The 20,036-nt window shown below is 54.3% G+C and overlaps 1 protein-coding gene across 11 annotated transcripts in view; it reads right to left on the bottom strand.

Annotated features, from left to right (window-relative positions):
* NDUFS6 (NADH:ubiquinone oxidoreductase subunit S6) overlaps nucleotides 1–20,036 on the bottom strand; it is a 183,703-nt gene that overhangs the window by 156,010 nt on the left and 7,657 nt on the right. Inside the window, exon 1 of one of the 11 annotated variants that reach the window (XM_050795288.1) lies at nucleotides 18,672–18,675. The exons of 4 other annotated variants lie outside the window; for them this stretch is intronic. The gene's annotated coding sequence lies outside the window, so the exon portion shown is untranslated. Of the gene's footprint in view, nucleotides 1–7,296; nucleotides 7,301–8,713; nucleotides 8,718–10,926; nucleotides 10,933–11,206; nucleotides 11,211–17,039; nucleotides 17,044–18,070; nucleotides 18,075–18,671; nucleotides 18,676–20,036 lie in introns of those variants that run through there. 6 more of the 11 variants (XM_050795319.1, XM_050795320.1, XM_050795327.1 and 3 more) reach the window with 6 other exon arrangements.

Raw genomic sequence — 20,036 nt, forward strand, 5'->3', positions numbered from 1 at the left:
CAAAATACCACCTTTGGCTGGGATGCCGAATTTCAGGTATGCCACACAAAACTCAATGATGGGTGCTAATGAAACCCTCAGAAAATCCAACTGATTCATGCCATGGTGAAGCCACACAGAAATAGGTCACTGGCTCTTTAGTGTGGAGTTCAAAGGTCCCCCATGACTGACGATATCATATATTTGATTAAAATCTTTCTCTTTTTTTTACACATAAAGAAATAAAATCAGACCTTGCAATGAAAATAAAATTGTCAACAGAGAGGAGAATGGAATGATCTCTAACTTAGGGCTGCCATTGTGCCATTTTCAGCCCATTGACACAACCTCTAAAACAGCCAAACCATTACTAGATCAATGCTACACACTCAGCGTGACACAGCTTCTGCATCAGACGCAAGCTTCACACATCAAACCAAAATATGCATTGGGATATGGCTACACCTGTCAGCCACTCTGTCCATAAATCACAGCCTCACCCGCAGCTCCTGCAGTGAAATGCCAGGGCATCTTCCTGGCACATGAACCCCCAGGCTGGCTAAGACCTCTACCATGGAGCTGAGGGGCTCAGGCTAGCTAAGACCTCTACCATAGAGATGAGGGGCTCCAGCCACCACCTTGCCTCCCAGAGAAGCAAGCACCACCCGCGTCCCACATCCAGACCTGAACATGCCCTCTGCCCCCAGACATCATCAGATATGGCACATAATGGATTTCAGCATTATGTGGAAAAAGAAAAAGGAATTGGTTCACCATATCCTGGGGCCCCAACTTTGAGATGCTGCCCAAGGCCTCCCGCATGCTGTGCTCACAGAGCTCAGAGGTCTGGGGCTTGGGCCTTGGCCCGTATCTTACTGTGCCACTGGCCAAGTCCCGGACCTCTCTGGGCTGTGGAGTCTTCATCTATGAGAGGGGCTGGGGTCACTGTCTTGATGCTGAGAGAATGAAATGCAATGAAAGGTGATAGTACTCGGGATGGAACTTTGCAATTATCCACTCTTGATAAATGAGGAAGATTTCTGTGATTCCCACATGAGGTCATCCTCACATCAACAATAATATATGTAAGTGCACACAGAGGCGAGGGAGAGACAGACACAGAGAAACACAGGGAGGGGGTTACAGGGACCAGGACTACCTCTGGACAACGAAATTGCAAGTGATTCTTGTTTCTTTATATAGTTTCCCAATTTTCTACAGTGAATATATATTAGTTTTGCAACCAGAACATGTATTAGTTTTATAACCAGATAAGATCAGTTAGAAAATAAACTATAGGTCATAGAACAAAGGTCATAAGCCTCGAGTGTGTGGTTGGAAGGAAGATTCAAACTTTGGTTGGGAAATAGAAGCTGCACTTTCTGCTGTTCACCAGTCACGAACTCAAATCAGGGAAGAAGGTATGTCAATAAATGCTTCTGAAATCCAGAGGCAGAATCAGCAATGACTTGGTGCCAGATTGACGGGCACAGTGAACGCCCCCCAAATGAAGACAACGGAACACACACGGCTCTGAAGGCACCTGCGCCAGGCACTGGGTGCCGACTGGGTGCCCACGGGAACGAGGCGGCAGAGGCTCTCCCAACACCCACACCTTCCAGGCCTCCCAGGCCCAAGCACTCCCCAGGAAGGGGTGTTGGAACCTGGATTCCAAGCGGAACATTCTCCCTGGAACAAACAGCATTCGGCCCACGCTGCAGTTTTTGGCCCGTTCATTAAAGCTGTCCCCAGGCTCTAGTTTCCTGAGGCACATGAGAGAGAGGTGACCTTGTGCTGGTGATCTGCCGCGGCGTGCACTGGGCTGGTGCGGGCCTCCCTTCAGCACTGGAAACCCGCTCCCCGAGTGGCCCCGTCCTGGGTCCTTGAGCTGCTCTGCCTGTCTCAAGGGTCCACACACATAAACAAACTTCTAGCCCGGTGCGGTGGCTCAAGCCTGTAATCCCAGCACTTTGGGAGGCCGAGGGGGGAGGATCACGAAGTCAGGAGATCGAGACCATCCTGGCTAACACGGTGAAACCCCATCTCTACTAAAAAATACAAAAAACTAGCCGGGTGAGGTGGTGAGCGCCTGTAGTCCCAGCTACTCGGGAGGCTGAGGCAGGAGAATGGCGGGAACCCAGGAGGCGGAGCTTGCAGTAAGCTGAGATCTGGCCACTGCACTCTAGCCTGGGCGACGGAGTGAGACTCCATCTCAATTAAAAAAAAAAAAACTTCTCCCAGCAAACACACCTGGCCCAAGGCACCGCCACTGTCTTCCCAGCAGAGAGGAGGGGAAGGTCGCATGGCCGGGGCAGCAGTGACCTCACAGCAGCTGCGTGGTGCTCACGCCCTCCCAAAGTGGCCGGGAAAGGGAGCATCGGAGAAGGCCTCCTGCAGTTTCTGCCTGACCCAGCAGAAGCCCCTTGGGCCTCTCACCTTTCCCTGGGTGTTCCTTTAACCTGCACCTGTGCATCTCAGAGCCAGGGTCTTCGTGGAATGACTCAAATCTTCTTTGAATTTCTATGTCATCCCACTGGTGCCTAAGAAGAGATGTGGGCGGGCGGCTCAGGATGCCGCTTGAACCTCCACAATCACGCGGATCTCATCCGAGTCTAAAAGCGTGAAGGTGAAGAGCTTTCATGCTGGGTTCGTCCAGTGGCCAAGGGGCCGGGTGCTGGATGCATCACCACAGGTAGGAGGAGCCTGTGGCCATCTTGGAAGCTGAAACCAAGTAGGGAATGGGACCTCTGATCCCAAAGCTCCGAGTGAAATGAATCCAGATGAGCTTGCAGCAACCCTGACCGGGGGCGTCTGCACTGTGCGTTCCTTGTGGCTGTGAGCCAGAGGCTCTCAGACACATGGGGGCATGTTGGCTGTGGGCCAGTGTGAGAAAGACAAGATCTCACGTCTTGCCTCCTCCACCATGACTGGATTGGCCATAGGACGGTGGGGGCTCTTGAAATGAGGGGATGGGGACAGGCAGGGTCCTTGGGAACCCAGGGCAGACTGGGGGTCCAGAACCAACTCCAGATCCTGAACCAGGAACAGGTGAGGGCCAGTGCCTTGGGGAAGCTTCAGTCCCCATCTGCAGGGACACAGGTGCCTCTGGCTGGGAGTCCTGCAGCTCAGGCCCTCCTGGGTGCTCTGTGTCAGTCACAGGACCCGTCCAAATGGTTGCTCCCTTGTCAGTGAGAGGGAGAAGCCGTCACCCGTCTCCTTCAGAGGTCTGTTCACGAGAGGAGGGTGGTGTGTGGAGTCATCGGCCTTGCAGAGAGAGCCCTCTGTTCATTTCCTGGCCCTCACGCCAGCAGGAAAGCTGAGCTGGAAGAGGCGGGAGTGGAGCTTGGAATAGAGCAGCTGGCACCAGCGCACCCATGGGCTCGCGGCCACCCTCTCTGCCCCAGGAGAGGGCTGTGCTCAGAGCCCACGGGAAGGACACACGTGTGGCGGTGAGTTCCGGGCCACAGGGTGCAGGAGCGGGCGGAGGCTCAGCCTCAGCATCACTGGGTCCACCTGTGACTAAGCTGGTGCTTCCCCATAGAGACTTTGCTATGAATCCTTCCAGCCTTAGAGAGAGAACGCTCTGGGTTCAGAAGCAGAGGTGTTCCTGCCTGTTGGATTTTTCCTTTGAATGACTCCCAGCACACCCTGCTTGGGAGAATCGAGCATGCCCTTCCGTAAAAAGCAACCTCAGAGACAAACATCCATGGACCTGAGATTCCTCAAAAAAATTGTAAAGGAGTGGCTACTCCCCTGCATTTTGTGAGCATTTGAAAAGTTAAAACAGAATTTTGCTTTGTTTCTAAGATTCCAGGCTATCCAAAAGATCTCGTTTTAAGCCTGTTACCGTTTTGATGATCAAGGCAGTATCCATTGTTAAAATTCATTGCCCTTGAGCTATGAAAAAAATTAGATGCCCTCCTTTACATGGATAACGCAGGCAAGAGAGCAGGTGGCTGGTTTTGTGTTGGTAAATTGCGTTTCTCTTTTTTAACAATTCCGCTGTTGTAATGTGGCCTGATTAGATCTCTGCAGCCATCAACCTGGCGCCCTGGGGCCTCTGCCCTCACACTCCACCAGACTCCCAACCTGCCGACTGGCCTGCTAGCCGTGGACACAGTTATCTCCTTCTAAATTAAAATTGTAACTCGTTCGGTCCCATTTACACAAAGCCTCAGCTTTGACACATGCAATTACTATGAACATAGGGGCAACATGATTGCTAAGGGCCCCAGAAAGAGAGTTTAATCAGAAAACATGGAGTTGTTCCAGCCGATTTATAATTCCACTACTTGCTATTCCTTTATGTTCTTATGTGTTCAGATAATTAGATACACTAGTTCCTGCTTCCCGAGAGGCCAGAAAGGGCAAAATTTCTATTCTTTTTACATTAAAAAGATTAAATTATAATATAGAAAATCTGTAACTTTTGGTAGAAATGACAAATTCACACTACATTAATTTCAGTGCTTACAAAATGTTACAAATAATTTGCGCATTCTTTGCTTTCTCGTGTAGGTGCACGTGAATTAATCACCTATCCAATTTCAACGTCTTTCAAGTCAGCTTCCCCTGGACAACTCTGAAATTAAAAGGAAATAGGTTTGATTTCCATTCGCTGAGCAGATTTGTTTTAGATGTTTAACCATTTAAGCCTTTGTGCGTGAACAGAAGTACATGGGCATTAACAGGCGTGTTCGCTGCGCAAACATGGTGTGGGACAACAGAGTCCATGGGTAATTACGAAGCAGAAAGGACACCCTTCAATCCTGATACTCTGCAAAGTGGAGCAGGTACGCTGTCACCTAGGAGGGGTGAACTCACACCCCAAGTCACGGGAATTAGAAATACGAGGTTTTGGCCAGGCGCGGTGGCTCACACCTGTTATCCCAGCACTTTGGGAGGCCAAGGTCGGTGGATCACCCTGGGTCAGGAGTTCAAGACCAGCCTGACCAATATGGCGAAAGCCTATCTTTACTAAAAATACAAATATTAGCCGGGCGTGGTGGCGGGCACCTGTAGTCCCAGCTACTTGGGAGGCTGAGACAGGAGAATTGCTTGAACCCAGGAAGCGGAGGTTGCAATGAGCTGAGATTATGCCACTGCACTCCAATCTGGGCAAGAGAGTGAGACTCCGTCTCAAAAAAAAAAAAGTAAAATAAAATGAAAATAAAAATAAGAGATACGAGGTTTTAAGGGGACTTAGCACATGTGCCCCACGCGGGGGGCTGGACAAGGTTTGCTCAGGAGGTGAGATTCCAGCTTCACTTATTTTTCCAAACAGCAACTGATCCAGGGCCCAACCTGAGGCAGGTGTCCACCCGCCAAGGACAGCTGGCAGCACCAGGGCCTGGGAGAGGCAGGGAAGGGACTCCCTGGAGCTTGTGGAGGGTCATGGTCCTGCCCGCACCGTGACCTCAGCATGACAGCGAGAGAGTATCGTCTGTTATGTGGGCCCCCCGATCAGCCCTGGGACCCAGACACAGCTGTGTCCTCACCAGAGGGGCAAACAGAGACAGAGTGAAGACGACGTGAAGAGATGCGTGGAGAAGGGGGCCAAGAAGGCGGAGGCAGAGTCACAGCCACTGCCACGGAGCGCCACAAACCGCTGGCACCACCAGAGGCTGGGAGAGGCACACAGGCATCTCCATCAGCTCCAGCCGTCAACAAACACGCACCCGAGGCTCAGACAACAGAGGCTGGCTTCTCACAGTTCGGGGGCTGCACGCTCCAAGATTAAGGTCCCAGCCCACTCAGTTCCTGGTGAGGGCCTTCTTCCTGGCTTGGGGTAGGCACCTTCCCAGTCTGTCCTCGCATGGCAGACAGAGCCAGAGACAGAGAAGGAGAGCCAGAGACAGAGGGGTGGGGAGGAGAGAAAGAGGGAGTGCCCTGGTGTCGACCTCCTCTTATAAGGACACAAATTCCATCTTGGGGACTCTGCCCTCGTGACTCCCCATAGGCCCTGCCTCCTAAGACCATCACTTTGGGGGCTGGGGGCTTCAACCTGCAAATCTGAGGATGACATTGAGTCTGCACAGAAGTGTCTCCAGAAGGAACCAGCCCCGTGGCATCCTCGTTTTGGACGTCTGGCCTTCAGGGTTGGGAGAGAATTAATCCTAGTTGTCATGGCAGCCACAGGCACCGAAGAGAGACTCAGCTGAGGTTTGGGAGTTGAGAAGCCCTCGCCAGGACAGGACAGTGAGGCCAGGACCGCAGGTGGGAGGCAGATTCTGGGCAGGGCCGCGCCGTGACTTACGGTTCCCCCAGCACCACAGACAGGGAGCGCGGTGCGCAATGACGCCCATAGTATAAAGATGAAATGTTATTTTAGAGTAAAACATTGTTTTGACCTAAAAGTTTATATTTTTCTTATTTTAAAAGAAATGGATGCACTTTAGGAGGCCCCTAAGAGTACCATGGGCCCCCGCCTTCTGCCCACAGCGCCTCCTGGGCAAGCGGCTTCGGTTCTGGGCCATGGCACAGGAGGGCTGCATGTTTAGGAAGGACGGGGGCAGCCCCAGGCTGGACCAGAGGGGATGGAGGAGCTGCGGGCATCGGGCAGAGCTGGAGTGGCCCACACCTGCAGGCCGGGCCAGAGCTGATGGATCTGTAAACCCAGACATGCAGTGGGAATGTGAAGGATTGAGGGTCACCTTAGCTGCTGCACAGGAAATGAGTCACACCACGGTGTGTCCCTAAAGAGAGGTGGCTCCGAAAAGCCTTCTTCAAAGGAGTTTCCACAGAAGCAGCTATTCTACCTGCAGAATCACCGCGCAGCATCTTCCAGTTTCTCTCCACTTCCATGCTCGGTTACCGGCCGCCTTCTCCTGCCTCCCTCTTGCAAGGACATTGTCTTTGCAGTGAGGTCCTGTGTGAGTTTCCTGGGCAGCCACAGCAAACCACCCACACCTGCTGCTTACAACAGTACATGCTTGTTGTCTCACAGTTCTGGAGGCCAAGGTCTGGAATCCGTAGCCGTGAACAGGGCTGGTGCCTCCTGGAGGCTGAGAGTCGGGCCAGTGCCTTCCAGCATCTGGTGTGGCCGGCAGCCCCTGGTGGCCCTCGGTGGGCTCCTGGCCCCACTGGGCCTCTCTCCTCATGGCACCCTCCTCCCTCTGTCTCCTCTTCTCATAGGACACAGGTTATAGTAGATCAGGGCCACCATATTCCAGGATGACCACGTCTTAATGAATCACGTCTGCAATGCCTATTTCCAGATAGGGTCTCATTCTGAGGTGTGGGGAGGGATGTGAATCTGGGGTGGGTGGGGGCATTACCTGGCCCAGCACAGGGTGCCGGTGGGTGTCCCGGGAGACTCCCCCTGCTCCAGACCTGTCATCATGTTGCCATCTAAGGCAGCACTCACAGGTTTGAGGGGCTGTACATCTTTAGGGGCCTGGCACAGTGTGTGCCCAGCAAGTAGGCGACCGCATCCTCGCCAGCACACATGTGCTAGAAACTTCTGTCAGGAAATGCTGCTCTTCACAGCCAAGAGTGGAAACTACTCGATGCATTGCAGAGCTGACGCCCTCCCTCCGGCCTGGCTCCGAGCCATGCCTGGTGTGGTGGAGGGGTGGCCACCCTCACCCAGCCTTGTGTGCTGCTCTGATGTGGCTGAGAGGGCCAGGGCCTGGGCGTGCCCTCAGCACTTCCAGTCCAGAGGGGAGCCTGTACCCACATTTTGGCCCTGTGAGTAAAGGCGGCCTCCCCCTGAGCTTGTAGGGAGGATGTGGGACACTGCCTGATGCCGCCTGTCATGACTGTACCTGAAAAGTCGGGAAAAGGCCCTGAGGAGCCACCTGACTCCACAGAATGCCATTTCCTGGGGTCGCTTGACCAGGAAGTCATTGACACAGCCCTGCCAGCCGGAAGCTGGGGCAGGGACCGGCCCTGCCTTCTGAGACAGCCTCTGTGTGTGGGTGACCATGTCCCAGAGGTCTCTGCTCAGCCCTGAGGGTGGGTGGGGGTGGGTTGGAGGGTGGATGGTGGGGGTGGGGCCTAGTTGGCCAGAGAGGTCTGTGAGGTGAGAAGGGCTGGGGTCTCTCCTCCTGTCCCCGCCCCGCCCTGCCTTGCTCTGAATCTCTCCCTCTGTCTGTCTCTGTTGGTCTCTTTCTCTCTTTACTCCCCACCCTGGTGTCTTTGGAGCCCTGGGTAAGGTGTGTGCTGAGTCTGGTCTGGTTTGGGGTAGATATTCTTTGATCTGTTACCACTCCTGGAAGGAAAGCCCTGGTCCCCCATTCCTGCAGCGCCAGGCCCCCCCACCAGTCAGTGGGCAGGACGCCCACCAGTTGCCCCCATCTGGCCCAGGGGGACATTCCCTCTGCTCTCCAGGAACCACTGCAGGTGGTGTGGCCCCTGAGGGGAGCATAAGGGTGCAGTGCCTGACTCAGGGGACACAGAAGCCCTGTCCATATGGCCTTTTACACAGCACAGCACCCAGCCCTCGGCAGCCTGCAGCAGGAATCAACAGGGTAGGTGCCCAGGGGCCCCAAAAGTCAGAGTTCCTCCCACAGCTGCCAGGGAGCACAGGGACCGCAGCACAGGGCTTCTGCTCAGCACCGGGACCCCGCTCACTGCAGCCAAAGAAACAGGTAAGTCCAATGGCTCCATGGCCAGGGCCGGGCACCTGGAACAGAGTGGTCCTGGGGCGGCCACATCCACTCCTTCCAGGTGAGTTCCCGGTGACCCTCGGCCTGCAGTCGGCCTTGCTGAATTCTCTTAGGCCACCCGGATGCCCCCTGCTACGCGTCCAGCTGTTGATGGCCCATTGGTCTGTAGAAGACCTGGTCAGCCCGTCTGTCTTCTGTCACCCATGGAGGCGCCCGCAGGTGCTCAGCGCAGCCCGCCCGGCCCTGCACAGACCCGAGGGGGCACCAGGGGGCGCTGCCGGCCCGAGGACGCGGGCGCGGGGCGGAGGCTGCGGGGCGGGAGCCGCCGCGCGTGTTCAGGCAGCTGCCCGGGACTCCGGCACCGACCGCACCCCCAGAGGCCCCCGGGGGGTTTCCGTCTGAGCCTAAGCTGAAGACAGGGCCTGTTTTCAGTCATCCTGACCCAATAGACTGCCCGTCAGTGCCCGCCCTGCCCGGCGCCCTGGTACCCAGAGATGTGGGGACTCCAGGCCGCCAAACGCAGGGGCGCAGCGGGCGGTTGAAGGAAGATTGGGACACTGAGCGCAGGGACAAGGCCTGGGGCCGGAGGGGTCAGGGCGCTCTGCCAGCCTCACCACCTGCAACACCCAGGCATGGACACACGCACACACTCCACACGTGTGAACACGCATGCATGGCTGCACGCACGTGCACACAGAGGCACAGCCCGCAGGAACACAGATGCACGCACACAGGCACAGGCACACCCCTCGCTCACTCTCTCTCACACACACCCCAGGTGCAGACACCCCCATCCAGAGGATGCAGCTTGGGTGGAGAAACAGGCTGGGCCACAAAAGGCACGGGAGGCAGCCCCTGCTGTCTGGCGTCTTCTCTGGGGAAAGCTTTTCCGGAGCCCGATGGAGGAAGACGGAGGAAAGAGACCTGTGTTCCCTGGTGCACTGGACAGCCGCTTCCCGGGGAGGGGGAGGCAGCAGCCAGGTCCAGCCCTCTGGGGAGTCAGGGGCGAAGTGTGGCCCCCACAAGTTTCCTCCCCCCCCCCCGCAAAAAGGAGAACCTGAGGACGCTGGAGCACGGAGGGCCCAGAGGCATGAGAAGCTCAGGCCGCTGGACAGGGGACCCCACCCCACACCTGAGGTCATAGGCCATTGGCTGACCTGGCACTTGGAGAGGACCCGGATCCCAGTCTCCCCAGCTAGCGTCTCAAAACACAAACGTGAAGTTTTCGTCAGGAAACCGGCGCTGTCGGTGGCTTCCCCCACCGGGCTAGCTCTGCCTGGCTGTCACCCAAATGCCAAGGGCCTGTTTTAGAAAAGCATCCACCACAAGTTCCTTGTGAGGCCTTGGCGTGGGTCCCTCCCCTCACGGAGAGACACCAGCCCAATCCGGCTCTTCCCCACCGCCCAAGCCTCAGACACGCCCCATCTTCCTCGTGTCCCCCCAGCAAGTCACCAAGCTGGTGGGGGCCCAAGGGAAGCAGGAGCAGAGGCTACTCTGACTGTGTTCATTCCTAAGTCCCTCCTTCCTGCCCCAACCTAAAACCCAGTTGTGGGGAAGGAGGGCCAGTCCAACCTCCAACAGGGAGGGCCCTCTTGATGTCCTCTCCTGGACCCTTTGCCCTCAGGGCTCCCCACACTGGGTGTGACATAGGGTGGCCCCTGGGAGCACCTGGCTACTGTCCTGCACAGAGCACCTGGGAGACCCACAGCATCCTCCCTGCACCCGGCCCTCGCCCCACCTCACAGCGTCCAGCGAGGCTGTCCGGATCCCATGGCCACACGGCCAGATCATGGACTTCCGAGCCCTGGCTCTCTCCAACATCCGCATTACACTCATGTGGTCCCTGGAGTGGGTTAGTGACAGCATGGCCAGCCTGGCCCTCTGGAGAAGCACGGAACTGGGGTGGGAGTAGGGAGAGGGACAGGCCTCCATGGGTTGTTCCAGGACCCTCCATGGCAAGGGACCCCATTCCCTTGGAGAATTTATCTGTTCTTGTTCCACCCTCAGGCTTCTCCTAAGAATAGGCCCTGCCTTCCCCTAGCCCAGCACCTGCCCCTCCTCTGGAAATGTCCCTGACCACCCACCCACTCCAGGTACCCACTTCTTCCCCAGGGAACTTCCACCCTGTCTGGGCCATTGCTCCAGACCCTCCATCCCCTCATCAACCTTGGGGGCAGGAGGTCAAAGAAAAACCAGGCTGCTTTGTTCTCAGCAGGAGCCCAGGGCCTGGCAGAGGCTCTGCCGGTCATAGGATGAGCCAAGGAAGGGAAGAGTGACACTGCCCCAGGTCCCGAGGACCCAGGCCCTGTGCCCCCATAGGCCCTGCCCCACAGGCCTGCCCCCCCCCCAGCCCCACCCCTCCCCAGACCTCATCCCTCCCCAGCCTTGCCCTACCCCAGCCCCGCCCTGTCTGGCCCCACCCGTCCCCAGCCCCACCTTTCCCAGGCCTCACCCCTCCTCAGGCCTCATCCCTCCCGCCAGCCCCACCCCTCCCCAGCCCCACTCTCTTCCAGCCCCACCTTCCCCAGGCCTCACCCCTCCCCAGGCCTCATCCCTCCCCAGCCCCCACCCTCCCCAGCCCCACCCTCCCCAGCCCCACCCTTTTCTGGCCCTGCCCTCCCCAGGACCCCCCCCAGCCCTCACGGTCCCTCAGTGTCCAGCGAGGCCGGCTGGGTCCCACGGCTGCACTGCCAGGTGGTGAGCTTCCAGGCCCTGGGCTCCCAGGACTCTGTCACTTTAGGGATCCCCTCCCACCCACCTCCAAACCCCTCACACCCCCACCACCCTCCCCCGCAGCCCCTGCTACCCCACGCGCCAGATGAAGAACCAGTAATTAAGACGTTCAAGTATTTTCTTTGAATTTCTTTCTATTTATACACCTTCAAATTAAAATCGGAATAAAGCTGTCTGTACAACTCAACGCTCTCGCTCAGCACGACCCTCTCATGTTTTCTCACGTTACCGGAAGTTCTTCGGCAGCACCGTCTGCCTGTGGTGGCTGCCGAACATGACAGGATTTGCATTGGCCAGAATCGATTGACCTACTTCCATGAGGTTGGAAAGATGGACATTTAGGCCCTTTATTTCTTTATTTTATTTTTACCAACATTTTCTAAATGCTGCAAAATGAACACCTGTACCGCCTTGTTGTTTACCTGTTCACTCCTCCACATGGATCAGGGGTCTGCAGACGTGCTCTGCAGAGAGCTGGAGTCAGAATTGTGCTGGGGGCGGGGGCGGGGAAGGTGGTCTCCACCACACACTCTTCCTTATCCGCGAATTGCTTTCACAGCCCTTTCAACGGAACCACGGACCACCCTGAGCTCTTGGCCGTGCAGCAACAGGCCACAGAGCGGACTTGGACCACTTGCCAGTTTATCATCCTAAAGGTAGGATTACTAGGTCTGCCAAATTGTAAGACTTTGGGTGCATATTACCAAACTCCTCTCCAGAACAAAATTATACTAATTGCTACTTTTGCTCATAGTATCTGGAAATGCGTATTCCTCTGAATATCTGCCAACACTGACTATTACTATTGTTAAGCAGGTTGCTAAATTCATCGTTAAAACTCAAATTGCATCTTCCTGGGTGGTTGTGATTCTATTTCCACATCTAACTTCGTTCCATTGTGCCTTCCCTCTTCCCGTAAGACCTCTAGATACTGAGGACATCAGATGTCAAAACTGTCACAGCGTGCTTCCGGTTTTTGTTGGATTTTGCTTGTTTTGTTATGGAGTTTTCTGAAGTATTACAGGTTTTAATGTCTTTGTAACCAAATCTAAATTTTTTTGAAAAGCATTTATTGAGATATAATTGTACATATTTATGGGGCAGTTGTGATATTTTTATTGTGCACACAGCTCGTAGTGATCAAATCAGGATATATAGTATATCCATCACTTCGAACATCTATTTCTTGGTGTTGGGAAGATTCCAGTTCTTCTAGCTATTTTGAAATATACATGGACCAGGTGCAGTGGCTCACGCCTGTAATCCCAGCGCTTTAGGAGGCCAAGGCAGGTGGATCACCTGAGGTCAGGAGTTCGAGACCAGCCTGGCCAACATGGCAAAATCCCGTCTCTACTGAAAGCACAAAAATTAGCTGGGCATGGTGGCACACACCTGTAATCCCAGCTACTCAGGAGGCTGACAGGAGAATCGCTTGAACCCAGGAGGCGGAGGTTGCAGTGAGCCAAGATCACACCACTGCACTCCAGCCTGGGTGACAAGAGTGAGACTCTGTCTAAAAAAAAAAAGAAAGAAAGAAAGAAAAAATATATATACAGTAAATGATTGTTGCCTTTGTTCTGTGAACTGTGCTATGGAACACTGGAACTTACTCCTTCCCCCGACTGCATGTTTGTGCCCCGTAACCAGCCTCACTTGATGTCTGCCTCTCACCCACACACCTGGCCCAGCCTCTGGGAACCACCAGCCAACTCTCTGCCTCGGTGAGAGCCACTGTTTCAGTGCCCACAAATGAGTGAGAACATGGTATATGTGACTTTCTACCCTGGCTTACTTCGCTTAACATGATAGCCTTCAATTCCATCCATGTTGTTGCAAACATGATTTCATTCTTGTGTACGGCTGCGGAGTATTCCATTGCGTACAGATACCACGTGTTCTGTATCCATTCATCCACTGATAGGCACCCAGGTTGATTCCATATATTTGCCATTGTGAACAGTGCTGCAGTAAACAGGGGGGTGCAGATTCCCTTTCACATAGGACTCTCTTTCCTTTGGATAAATACCCATCAGTGGGGATTGCTGGATCATAGGGTAGCTCTATTTTTAATTTTTTAAAAACTCAATCCTGTTGTCTGTAGCAGCTGTATTCATTTACATTCCCACCTACAGTGTGCGTGGGTACTGTTTCTCCACATCCTTGCCAGCATTTGTTATGGTTGTGTATATATATATATATATATATATTTTTTTTTTTTTTTTTTTTTGAGACGGAGTCTCACGCTGTTGCCCAGGCTGGAGTGCAGTGGCGCGATCTCGGCTCACTGCAAGCTCCACCTCCTGGGTTCACACCATTCTCCTGCCTCAGCCTCCTGAGTAGCTAGGACTACAGGCGCCCGCCACTGCGCCCGGCTAATTTTTTGTATTTTTAGTAGAGACGGGGTTTCACTGTGGTCTCAATCTCCTGACCTTGTGATCCGCCCGCCTCGGCCTCCCAAAGTGCTGGGATTACAGGCTTGAGCCACCGCGCCTGGCCATATTTTTTTGTATATCTGAAAACATCTTTATTTCACCATCATTATCTAAAAATAATTTTCATTGGTATAGAATTCCAGGTGGACAGGCTGGATTTTTTCAGTACTATACTTTAAATATGTTACCCAACTGTCTACTTAGGTTGTATTTTTAAATTAAAGCCATCTGAACTGGGGTAGATGATATCTCATTGTGGTTTTGATCTGCATTTCCCCAATGATTCATGATGTTGAGCATTTTTTCGCTTGCTTTTTGGGGCCAGTATCCAGAATAGACAAGACAATCAAACAGGAAAAAATATATAAATAAATAATCCCATAGAAAGTGGACAAAAGATCATTTCTCAACAGAAGACATACAAGTGGCCAACAGGTATATGGAAAAGTCTAAGCTTTTTAATCTTTGTTTTTTTTTTTTTTTTTTTTTTTTAAATGGAGTCTCTGTCTCTGTTGCCCAGGCTGGAGTGCAGTGATGCAATCCTGGCTCACTGCAACCTTTGCCTCCTGGGTTCAAGCGATTCTTCTGCCTCAGCCTCCCAAGTAGCTGGGATTACAGGCATGCACCACAATGCCCAGCTAATTTTTGTATTTTTAGTAGAGATGGGGTTCCACCATGCTGACCAGGCTGGTCTTGAACTCCTGACCTCAGATAATCCTCCCACCTCGGCCTCCCAAAGCGCTGAGATTACCAGCATTAGCCACCACGCCTGGCCCAAGCAATGTTTTTCAACACCATGTCTCAGGACCACCTCAAGAATGCAGACATGAGGGTGGGATCAGCAGTTCTGGGCGGTGGAGAGGGGAGCAGCAGAGCATCCCACCACAGAAACGCTTCTCTGTTTTGCAGAGCAAAGGGTTCCACAGGGGGAAAAACAAAAAGCAAAAACAAGAACTTCCTGATTACCTTTTATTTTTGAGACAGTCTCAGTCTGTCACCCAGGCTGGAGTGCAGTGGTGCAATCTCAGTTCACTGCAACCTCTGCCTCCCGGGTTCAAGTGATTCTCATGCCTCAGCCTCCCAAGTAGCTGAGATGACCACAGGTGCAGGTCACCACGCCCAGCTTTTTTTTTTTTGTATTTTTGGTAGAGACAGGGTTCGCTATGTCGGCCAGGCTGGTCTCAAACTCCTGACCTCAAGTGATCTATTCACCTCGGATTCCAACAGTGCTGAGATTACAGGCATGAGCCACCGCGCCCAGTGGCTGATCACCCAAGTTCTATCTGCTCCTCCTGGAGCCTGCCAGAGCCTTCATACCTGGAGGCCTCCGAGGGGCTGAGTCTGGGATTTGGGGGAATAGGAGGCTGTTTGAGGAGACCACAGCAGGCGAGCTGCCGGGATAGACCCACAGGGCCCGGGGTTTGGACACTGCCTTTCAAGTGAAGGGGAGATGCTGGCGGGCGCCAAGCAGGGTGGTGGTGCCATTACCTTGGAAAGTGCAAGGCTGCTTCTACTGCAGAGAGAGAGCGGCTAGAAACCTCACACCATTAAAACTCCTATGACAGAAGGTTGGAGGGTGGCTTTTGCTTGTAAACATGATTTCTTACAAACCCACTTTCAACTGAATTTGAGAGCGGGGAAGCTGGGAAGGAAAGCCCAGGTATAGACGGCCCTGGGTCTGCATGCCCCGGTGCTGGCTGGATCTGGCGGCCTGGTGGGTGTGAGAAGAATCTCTCTGTCTCGGTCTCTCCCGCCGGGATCACTGAGGCTGAGCATTCCTGTGCTGGGCGCGGCTTCCTACTGGCAGGATGGATGTCTGCCCCTTCACCAGCTTTCCTCAGGGATGGATGCTCACGACTGGTCCCTACCTCCCTCCAAGGCGTCCTCCCTTCTGTCCCTGCACTGGCCAGGACAGCGGTCCGTCCTGCCCTGACAGAGCTCTGAGGCTCCTGCGGGCCCGGCCACTGCCCTGGACGGAGGGAGGCCTTGGGGAAGCCCTCCCAGGAGGGACTCGGCCGGAGCCGGGGGACCATCCACAAGAGAGGGTGGGCAGCACGCAGGACGTCCTGAGAAGATGCTTGTGCAGCTGGAGTGTTTAAAAACAAACCCGAATAGCGTCAGCTCCTGGGGACTGCAGCAAGGGAACAGGCTCAGGGTCAGCAGCGCGGAGGCCGTGGCTCCGGACACCGTCCCGGCTGGGGACGCGGAGACCACACGGTGGCGCTGTGGGCCGGGTTTCCCGACACTGCAGCGCGTTAGTTCGTCGCCGCGGTTCTCACCCTTAGCCCCCAGCAGACTCTGCAGCGGAGGAAGATCAGATCCACCTGCCTGCGGGGTGCGGGCGAGCTCGGTTTCAGCAAACTCTGCAGGAGGGGAAAATCAGATCCACCTGCCTGCAGGGTGCCGTGGAGCTCGGTCTCAGCAGACTCTGCAGGAGGAAGATCAGATCCACCTGCCTGTAGGGTGCGGCCGAGCTCGGTCTCAGCAGACTCTGCAGGAGGAAGATCAGATCCACCTGCCTGCGGGGTGCTGTGGAGCTGGGTTTTATGCCTTGAAGTGCATTTGCGGCATCCCATTGTAAAACTGCCCGTGAACGCAGCGTCAGGCGCTCCTTCAAACAGGAAGGCGCTCTAAGACATCGAGAGACTTAAAAGTAAGTAAACAGCAGGAACAGCATGATCTCCTTTGAAAACTGTATTTGGAAACACCAAAAAAGGTAAAATGGGTAGTGTTCTCTAGGTGGAGGAATAGGAATTAGTTTATTTTCTTATTTTTGCATATGTATGTGTAACTTTAACACCACTACTCTGAAAATCACTGAATGTCAGAACATCCTCTAAATATCTGAGTACCTAGGGCGGGTCCGAGGACGTCCCCAGGGAAACTCCCTAGTAGGGGCGAGTGGCCCAAAGGGGCCCCTTTGGGATGGGGGAATGGGGACCTTCCCTCCCCAGGGTTTCCAGTCCAAGGAATTTCACTGGAGGCTGGAAGGCTTCAGAAGAGTTTTCCTCCACTCTTGGATGGTTTGCTTGGACTGCCCCAGGCCATACAGCCCCTGTCACTGGGCAGTGTTTCCACGGGGACAGCCAGCTCCAGTTTCTGAGCTACCAGCTTCAGCCTTGCCCCGAATCCACATTCTCATGCTCATTCTGATCCCCGGTGACTCAGGGCCACAGGGAGTCTGGGAAGAAACGGCCTCTGCCGGGGCAGGACTGTCTGCAGCCATGATGCCCCCAGCCTAAGCACAGAGGGTTGTGCCCTCTCGACAGGAGTGACAGGGATCTCTCCCCACCTGTCACCTGTCCACCTGCAGCATCTGAAAGAGGTGTAGCTGTCAGTATATTGGCGTTACTAGGATCTAATTACAAAACATTTCTATCACCCTGAAAAGGAGCCCTGGATTCACTCCCAGCTCCCTCTCCCCGCAGGCTCTGGCTGCCCCCAATCTGCTTTCTGCCTCCATAGAGCAGCTTATTCCAAGCATTTCATATAAACGCCATCTCAGGACACATGGTTGCTTTCGTGTCTGGCTCCTTTCACCATATATATGTGTGTATATATATGTGTATATACATATATGTATATATGTGTATATACATATATGTATATATGTGTATATACATATATGTATATATATGTGTGTGTATATACATATATGTATATATATGTGTGTGTATATACATATATGTATATATATGTGTGTATATATATACGTGTATATATACACGTGTATATATATATACATATATTTATTTTTGAGACGGAGTCTCGCTCTGTCGTCCAGACTGGAGTGCAGTGGCACAATCTCAGCTCACTGCAAGCTCTGCCTCCCACGTTCGCACCATTCTCCTGCCTCAGCCTCCCGAGTAGCTGGGACTGCAGGCACCTGCCACCACGCCTGGCTACTTTTTTTGTATTTTTAGTAGAGACAGGGTTTCACTGCGTTAGTCAGGGTGAGTCTTGATCTCCTGACCTCATGATCCGCTCATCTCAGCCTCCCAAAGTACTGGCATTACAGGCATGAGCCACTGCGCCTGGCCTCACCTAATAATTTTTCCAATAATTTATTCAAATAGGCATCAGGATCCGCACAGGCACAAGGGCCAAGAGGTGCCCCCGAGGGCTTGTGTGTGGGGCAAGGACGCAGGTGGTTCTACAGAGGGAGTGGTCCTGCAGTGCAGGTGAGCGCCACACACGCTGGTGGCATCACCAAGGCGGGGACTGTGCTGCAGTAACACCCTCCTCCCACTGGCTCAAAGCAAAGGGTCTGTGTGTCACTCAGGTCACCGCTGAACCCAGTCGGGTGGCCTCCCACAGCCCCCAGGACTATGGTCTCTGGGTCACAGAGCAGGCATAGGAGCTGCTTCAGCCCAGCCTGACCCCCAGCCCTTGTGCCCACAGTTTGCTGGGAAGAGCTGGTGGCTCCCCCACCCTGCCTGTGGAGGAGTCCTGGAGCTGTGGGAGCAGCAGGCGGCCAGGCTAGCCCAGGCCCCTCCCTTTTACTAAAAGAAAAGCATCTTATGTGGGAGGTAGAAAGGGCAGAGCTGGGGAGGGTCTCATTGTTGGTTTCAAACTCTTTTCACCAAATACTTTTTGTCCATACCTAACCCGCCACAGAAGAGTGGCCAAGATGCCCGGCTGCTCACCAGCCCACAGGATGGCTGCACTCCCAGCATTCCTTGCAGTGAGTGACATGTGACCAGCCCAGCATTCCTTGCAGTAAATGACATATGACTAGGCTCCAGCCAATAGGGTGCAAGCAGGCCATAATACCACCGTGTGGCCCCCCAGGCTGGTCCCCTCCCTGAGGGTAATATGTGTGCCCAGGCACCTGGATGCCTCCATCCAGCCTGGCACCGCCTCCAGCAGCCCGAGTCCCAGAACCTCAGGGACAGCAGAGTCTTGGACCTTGCCTCCGCCCCCTCTGCCAGCCAGGGCCACCCATGCTTAGGGAGTGGAACTAGACTTCCTGCACCCAGCCATGCTGACAGAGGATGTCAGCACACACACGGACAAATAAACGTAGGTAAAAGTGAGGCTGCCCTGGGAGAATTAAAGTGGGGGCTTCCACCTCCTGCTTCCTGGGGAGCACAGGGGGCGCTCCAAGGAACAGAAGACACTGATTCACAGCCACCCCAAAACCAGGGGGCTGGTTTCAGTATCCTGCAGAAACTCTAGGAACAGGGGATAAATACAAATTGAGGGCCTGGAGACACGTCACCCAAAATAAGACCCGTGCGGCAAGAGCAGAGGGACGCGGGGCTGCGTCTGTGCCGGAGTGAGCAGTGGTTGGGAGAGGGAAGCTGGTGGCCCAGGGGCCAAGGCTCTGCAGTTCCGTCTTGGCAGGTGGGCACCAGCTGGCACCCTGGGAACCCTCTTTGCAGCCCTGTGATATCCCAGGAGTTTCCCTGTCATGGAGATGGGCAGGACCAGCACAGGCAGCCCTGGCTGGCTTTACGGGGGGAGGTATTGCAAGTTCTCTGTACCCGCTCCTAGAATGACAAGAAGTGAAACCTTGCAACATTCATAATTTTATGTGGAAAAAGCCTTTTTGTCTAGAAATTATGTCTTTTTTGTTTCCATTAAAAAATAGGAGGAAATCAGCTGAGAGGGATACGTGCCAACTCTGTTGACTCCAGTATTTGCCAGGAGAGCTTGGGGACCCTCAGACCCTCCTCCTTTGGGAGAGTCTCTGCCCAGTGGGCAGGCAGTCACAGGGAGCAGGCAGCCCGGCCACGCTTCCCTGAAGACTGGTCCCCCCAAGGACACCCCTCGGGCAGGCGGGGGGAGCAGAGGTGCTAAGAGCAGGATGCGGTGACTCCACCACCTTCTGCAGGGAATCAGGGGCTGAGGCGCTTCGGTTGGAAGCTGCATTTGGTAGCAGCTCAGCCCTAAAATAGCAGCAAGCTGAGTCGGGAGCCATGTCTTCCCCTTCCCTGAAGGTCTCCTGCATGTGATCGCCCCTGCTCCCTGGCCCCGCCCTCGGTGGGGTCACCGAATTCTGAACTTGGGGAAAACTGTGGGACCAGGCTTGGGGTCGGGGTCTTTGTACAGCAGAACCAAGCCAGGGGGCAGAGCCAGGGGTTGGAGTCAGGATGACTTTGAGGACCTGAACTTGGAGCGGTCACAGGAGTCTTGAAGGGAGCCTGGAATCTTCCCGGGCATGGATGGGGCTACTGTCCAGTCTCAGGAAACTTACTGCAGCCAGGACAAGTGGGGGGTCATGACTGTCCCCACTTCACAAGTGTGTCAGGCAGACAGAAGTGTCCTCCCAGAGGTCAGA

This window comes from Macaca thibetana, chromosome 6 (assembly GCF_024542745.1).
Source record: "Macaca thibetana thibetana isolate TM-01 chromosome 6, ASM2454274v1, whole genome shotgun sequence".
In the NCBI taxonomy this organism is placed as follows: domain Eukaryota; kingdom Metazoa; phylum Chordata; class Mammalia; order Primates; family Cercopithecidae; genus Macaca; species Macaca thibetana.